Genomic DNA, 7500 nt, shown 5'->3' on the forward strand with positions numbered 1-7500 from the left:
GTTCTTGACGCCTTTATTTAGCCGATAGGTGATCGGAGCACGTCAATGGCAACATAAATATTAATTCTTGCCCTTGTTCAATTCAGGGGCAGGAACAATTCTCCTATTTATAGCCTAATGTTAAAATGAATGTTTCCTTTTGTTCTGTGCTTATTGTTAAATTACGCAGAACTATTATTAGAGATTTTTCATTTAATTTGAAACTGCTTCGATGTTGTTTCTTCTTTTGTCATGAAATCAACGGCAGCCATGTTTAATCGCAGTCAGGGAATAAAACCTCCCGACATGCAGATGATCCAAAGGCAGAAACAACAACCAAAAAAAAAAACAAATGTATTCCAGCTTTATAAATCCCAGAGCCTCTCAGCTCATATGGTAGTCGGACATCGCACACAGACATGCTTAAACGGCAAACAATAACCTGTTTTCTGTACGGTTTTCACAGGGCAAGATCTTAGACATTGAAATAAAAGTTATAGCTGGTAATAATTAATTAATTCATTAATTTGTCTTTTTAACTCATTTAGTGCGTCTCGGAATCAGAGTCAAGGCAACTAGTGCAGGTACCCCTTGTGAATCGGCGGATCCTTTACAATTTGTGCATTTTGGAACTTTGGAGATCTTTGAAATGACATTGAAATTACATAATAGCATTTCCATGATTGCTTTCATGTTCCACCCAAGGGATAATTCAGTGAAAAGTGTCTAACCGTTGGGAAAATGTTATTCCCAAAAACAATGCGTCTACAAATTGATTATTGCAGTCGAGGTGATAGAAATGAGTATTGTCTGATAGGACAGAAATAATCAACACGGAAATGACAATTAATTCACTAAAAGACAAACGCTTTGATAATGAGTTGAAAGACTAAAAAGGTGAGAAAATAAAAATAAAACGTGACAACTTGTTTAGCTGGTACCTGGGCCCATCAACGAATCCTGACAACGAGATAATATACTGCTATGTAATATGACATGAAAAGACGCGAATTTAAAAATGCAAAGCTGAAAGAATTATACAAGAAAAAAATATCATCCAAAAAATCAGTCTCTCTCTCGACTAGGGATCGAACCTCAGACATCCTGGTTACTGTTGTGCAACGACAAATGTTACTTCATAACATACATTCGCTTGATTAAAATGATCTCCAACTTCTAAACGACAAAATTTACATCAAATTCAAATGTTCTGGCTTGTTCAGGTTCATATTGATTTTTCGATATATATTAGAGCAATAAACGTGCTCAAAACGCTTTACAAGGGGTCCCCAGCCAACAACAACAAGACCAGTGTCTTAATAGATAAAAGAGCCGAGCCGCCACGATTGTAATTTTATAATCAAATCTGCCTCTTTCATTAAAAAAAATATCAAGGTAAAACAAGACAGCAAAGTCCATTGGTAGAAAATACACAGGAATGGCATTATCGTTAAACGATCAAAAATAAAAGAAATATGAGATCAAAAATAAAAGAAACATGGCCTTTCCTTGATCACCATTGAAAGTATGATGATGATAAAAAATCTGGGGGCGGAGGTAATGGTTTAAGACAACAAAAAAATCTTTTATTTTTGCTATTATCACTCTTAAATTTAAAGTAAAGACCTTTTTCCAAGGACTCAACCTGGAGATGCTCACAGCATAACTCGAACCAGAAACCCACAAGTCAGGGGCCGAGTATCAAACCACAAGGTCACAAAGACATGCGCCTTTTCGGAATCTAATCACTGCTCTAGCGTATTCAGGGGAAAAAAACATATTTAAAAATTTGGCCAGAAAACTCATCCTACAAATATCGATCGATTTAAATGACCCTCATCTTGGCAAAAACTCTCACTTCTGGGATTTCCTCGTGGTTCACTTTCTCCTGCTGATCGTAGCCTTACAATTTGATATATTATTTTTAGGGGATGAAAGAAGCTTTAACCACACCCCTGCGTCTCAGACTGATGGGAAATTATATATACAGGGTGTCCATTAAGTCTTTCTCCAAAGACTTATTATTCAATATCCGTTATAAATATTTGCATGTGGCCTTCATCATCCTCTAAAATAAAGTCATACCCATGAGCCATCCACCTTCATAACATGATCAAAGTTAGCAAAATGAACATGAACTTTAAAGAAGAAGAGAAGAAAGAATTCCCTTTATTCTTCCCATAGGGGAAATTTGTCTCTAGGGTCTCTTCCAAAGGAAGACTGGAATAACCCAGGCGTCAGCCGCAGTGCAGCGCCGCAAATTTGAGCTAGGGGGAGGTGACTTGTTCAAGGCCACACACCGCAGGGGCGGGTGATCGAACTCAGTACCTTTCGGGTACGAAGCAAAGACCGTACCGCTTTATGTAATGTGACTACATGAAACAAAATCACCTAAAGTGTAGCTCAACAACGTTTTATAGCCCAGTTTGTCATACCATTACAGGACATGAAGAGGAAAAGAAAAATTTAACAAATAAAACAACAAAAACAAAGAAACGGGCATTCTAAATTTGCCGAGACAAAAAAAGCTACAAGACAAATGGAAAGAAATCGAAAAGAAGTTGAATTTGCTTGTAGGTAGCCATTGCAACCATATTGAGGCGCATTGAGTAAAAGATATTGGTAAGCAAAAATGTAAAGCGTGTATTATTTATTTACACATCCGCGATGAAAGTATATTGAGTATAACGTTTTTCTGTTAAATATGTTATCAGACAGAGAAATGCTTTATGGACACCCTGTACTGAGCATTATGAGAAGAGATTATTTGAGCATCTAACGGATTACTTAATACGTCCATACCATGACGATCAATTTATGAGGCAAAACCTGATCTGTTCCATAACAGCAATATGAGAAGACACTCACTGTAGTCCGATCCACAACCCGTGCGCACCCGTTGACGTGAATATCTTCACAACCATCAGATGGATTTTAATGATAATTGGTTCGAGCACTAAAATTGTTAGTGACGTTAAGCAGCATTTTTTACTTTGGTTACAGTGCCATATTTTGGTATTTATCTTTTTACGTTATATAAAAAAACGAAGGGTCTGGGATGATTGAACATTTGGATGGTTTACAATAACAATGTTATACACAGTGAATTATGACGATCACTGAACTCTCTCCAGGCTTGACAGAGAGGTTTACTTCTCACGAGATTCATGTGCACTACTCACTAACATTGTCACCTTGGGTTCAAAATGGCACAGCAAATTGTACACTTTTTTACACCATTGACATAAACAATTGATACAATTATCAATGGTTGAAAGCCAGAGGCGTAGCTTGCTGTTGAGATTTCTATATTCATAAAAAAAAAAAAAGAAAACTGCATGGATTCAACATGCACAGTTGCATCAGCAGAGAGTACTGGCAGCATAGCTCACTTACTCTCGACGTGGAAAACAGTCCGGTTTTCAGAAAGCATCTGATGGACACATAAATGTGGCGCGTTTTTTTTCGGAAGTTTTAGGACGATTCATGCCATTATTAGCAACGACAGGCTTTAGAAAATGTGAAGTGGCGCAATTCTTATGAAGGTATCTTTCAAAGAATTTTCCATACATCAGGATTACTATTGATGTCTTAATCTGTATTAATGTATGAATAATACGAAAGAGATCTGGTATCTTTTCACACATAAATCCTCGGTGCCCAACTCAAATCGTTATGAATTGTCTCGAAAATGGTCTCAGTATATCGTTGCCAACTATCCATTTTGTTCGCGCAAATAAAACATAGGCAACTGTCTATCTTTCATGTTTCCCTTGGCGGTCATTCAAGAATGACTAGCTACAAGTACTTCAAGATAAAATAGAAAAGAATGCATCACGTTCATATCGGCATGAATTTTCCAAAAGCACTATGGGTAAAACCCTCAAAGTCAATGGTCTGAGACTAAATCTCTTACCCAATATTCCATATCTCTCTTGGAGGAGAGGATCACCAAAGAGAATGACTTATGTAGCTGACTGGGGAGTTGGAAGGCAGGTGGCAGATTCAAAACTTTGTGTAGCATGCCTCAAAAGACAGACGAATAGTTTACGTTGTGAAAGTCAAATGATTATGCGAAAGGACAGTGACCCTAGTGGCAATAATGAGCTCATCGCCCAGCCACCTCCCCCCCCCCCCCCTTCCCCAACTTCAGATGAATTTCACTGGAGTAGGATAAGTTTTGTGTAATCGATTTTGAACGTCTTCTCAAGTGATCCACATCAGAAATGTCTATGATGTTCTCTTAGTAGGAAATGATTCACATCAAAATACTTCCTTAGCTGTGCTGTCTATAGGATAGTGGCATAGTACCTTTTGTTGTAACATATTCAAGAGACATTAGGCGTAATCAGTGACCGGGTGGGAGAATACATCCGGCGTTGGTATCTAAGTAAACCATTTGTTTGTTAGATAATTGGGTTCAAGACTAAACCTAGTTAAAGGCCATGAGAGATTTGTAAGAGTGGAAGCAAATTTTTAAAAAAAAGCCTAATATGCAAAAATGATGATGATAGTGATGATGATGATGATGATGATGATGATGATGATTAGAGAGAGAGAGAGAGAGAGAGAGAGAGAGAGAGAGAGAGAGAGAGAGAGAGAGAGAGATTTGTAAATTCGATTGATTACACTTTGTAAATGATCCTGCGAAGTGAAAGGATAAGCAGGTCGACAGAGCGGCATCAATGGATCAGAGTTAATTCCCCTGAAAATCCTGAAATGTTTCCAGACATTTCACAAAGGGAAGCGTGCCATTAACCAACCGTGTAGTCCAGCAGTTGTATATCGACGTCAGGTCGGTCCACCGATCACAGATTACTGTATTGGTCAATATAAGAATATCCTTGTAATACTGTCCAGCTGCCCTTTATTGTCCAGTTACAGGGTGGACATCACGCATGGATAGTCATATCAGCTTCTGTGATGTCATAAACTCAATCTGCTTTCGTAGTTGAAGGATTCGGGCTCAGATAAAGGGTCTTTTCCCATCTCATAATATACTCACCCTTTCCTCTCACACTTAAACAAGAGGATTTTTATGGGCAAGCTCTTTGAGATGAATGCGCTGTTAGTCCGTTCAAGGGAATTACTACGTACTGACACACAAGCTTACAAAATTCCAATCTATGCCACGCTCATCAAGGGCGCTCCTCGCCGCCTAAAAATTCCATTGTCTAAGTTTATTCCCCTTTCACCCCAAAATATCTTTTAATCCTTTGAATTCCAACGTTTGTCTAAATATAGGAGAATCTGGTGTCACTGCTTTGAGCTCAGGCTCAATCCACGTAGATAAAGTACTTATGGGGCGGCGTGGCTCAGCGGTACGGTCTTTGCTTCGTATCAGGAAGGTACCGAGTTCGATCACCCGCCGCTGCGTTGTGTGGCCTTGAGCAAGTCACCTCGTCCTAGCTCAATTCTCGGCGCTGCATTGCGGCTGACGCCTGGGTTATTCCACTCTCTTCCCTTGGAATAGGCCATAAAGACAAGTTTTCCCTATGGGATGAATAAAGGGAATTTTATTTTTTATTTATGTTTTATTTTAACGGTTTAATTGAAATTGCTAGCAACTCTTTGGGTAGAAGGTAACTACCAACTAACTACCGCAAAGTACTTTCCGCCAGATCTAAAAGACCCAGCAATCCAATCTGTCTTCTTCCTCTGCTTTATTTCATTTTCATTTCTCTTTTCTTTTTATCACGTTCTTATCCTTTTGTTTGTTTGCTCTCTGTTGTTGCTGTTATTGTTGTTGTCTCGATATTGTTGAACACGAGTGTAACTGGGCACTAGCACTCACTGTTGATGAGGCAATTTGAGAAAGTAAAATGTATTGAATTAGGACAACTGTTAATTTCTTCACCAAAACCTTATGGAAATAAATTTTGTATTGGCCCTGAATAACCAATTGGTCACATGGGTCGCGCATCATCGCCCTAGATTATGCTTTATCTGTCCCCTCTAAATGATCATCATAATCTTCAAAACAAAGCAATTGCCCGCAATTAACTGATAATATCACGGAAATTAATCAGGTATGAAATTTATAAACAACACCAACGATAATTTATTTGGGGAAATATTGAATGGGAAAATAAGAAGGGAATCAGATAAAAAACGCACCTTGCTCCAGTGCTCATCGCGGTAGGGACTATCATTTTAATACGGACTCCCTTCGTGCGTCCCGTCCTAAAATCAGTTAGAGCACCTGTTATTCTTTGGGGTCTTTTACTGATTTCACCGCTAGTCTTTTGTTGTCTTGCATCTCGCCGCCCGTGATCACTGTCGTGTGACGAGAACAACTGTCCTGAAGAGGAAGGAATACTCCATAGAGCCATATGTCACACCAGTGAAAGGAAGTGAAAAATCAACCACATAGAAGTGAATTATGGGTGTTTTTCTTTTTCATTAAAAAGGCGTTAACCTCTCTGTGTAATTTTTTTTTTTCTCGGTTGATACATAGCTTTGTTTACCTGCCTTTTTCCTCCTTTAACTTTCCCTCCCCCACGGCTCAAAGGGCCTAAATCTTTAACCACAGTATCTGTAACGTTAAACAAATTATAATTCGAGGGGTCTGGCGAAAGAGGTGAGATGGCTGAGCGGGAAAACTAATTTCAGTCTGATCCTGTGGGACCCGTGTTCGAGTCCAACATTAGGTATTTTCGATTTGCTTTCTGAGAATGATTAGTAATCCCATTTTACTCACTTATACAGCAAGGGGTTTATTCTATTTTTAAACGTTCTCATAAAACATATGTTTCGATTTTAGTAGATGGTATAAGAAGCAAGATAGGTTTGGTTTGTGTTGTGTGTTGTTTGTGTGTGTGTGTGTGTGTGTGTGTGTGTGTGTGTGAATGATTATGTTTCAGCCAAAGTAAATTTGTAATTTAAGCGCTTAGAGTCTGGTATCTCGGAGTTATAGCGCTATATAAGTTTTCAGCATTATTATTCTTGGTAATATCATATTCTTGTGCGGCTATTTGGTCCTGCTCTGAGCAGCGCATAGTTGTTGAGTCCTTTGAAATAGTTCTTTATTCACATTCTCTCACCGTACTCAGGTGTAAAATGAGTACCTGGTCGTCATCAGCATAGTCTTCGTCGGAGTAAAATTGTAACATCGCCTAACAAGCGCCATGTCTCGTCATATATATATGTGAAGTGTTGCTGTTGACAAGGACCCCTTGTAAAGCGCGTTTAGCACGTTAAGTAGACATTTTTAAAAAAATAGAATGAACGGAGTTGACGTCACTCAGCTCTTTGTTATTGTTTTAAGACAGCCTGTTAGTGATTACTTCTCACTAAGTTATATCAATCAGGCTATAAACGTTAACGGTTACACACAGTTTTGTGTGTTTGTAGGTTTAATATAGTTTGTAGATGCTGTGGGTATTTTATTTTGTGTGAAATCGGTTAGGTCTGTGGTTGTATTCGTATAGACAGTATGCGCTTGGCTAAGAAGCTCACAACATTGCCACCCGGAAGTTTAACCGACCAATACACAAAACTTTGTGTAAACATGGACGTTTA

This window comes from Berghia stephanieae, chromosome 4 (assembly GCF_034508935.2).
Source record: "Berghia stephanieae isolate SIO BIC M18660-M18661 chromosome 4, UCSD_Bste_1.3, whole genome shotgun sequence".
NCBI lineage: Eukaryota > Metazoa > Mollusca > Gastropoda > Nudibranchia > Aeolidiidae > Berghia > Berghia stephanieae.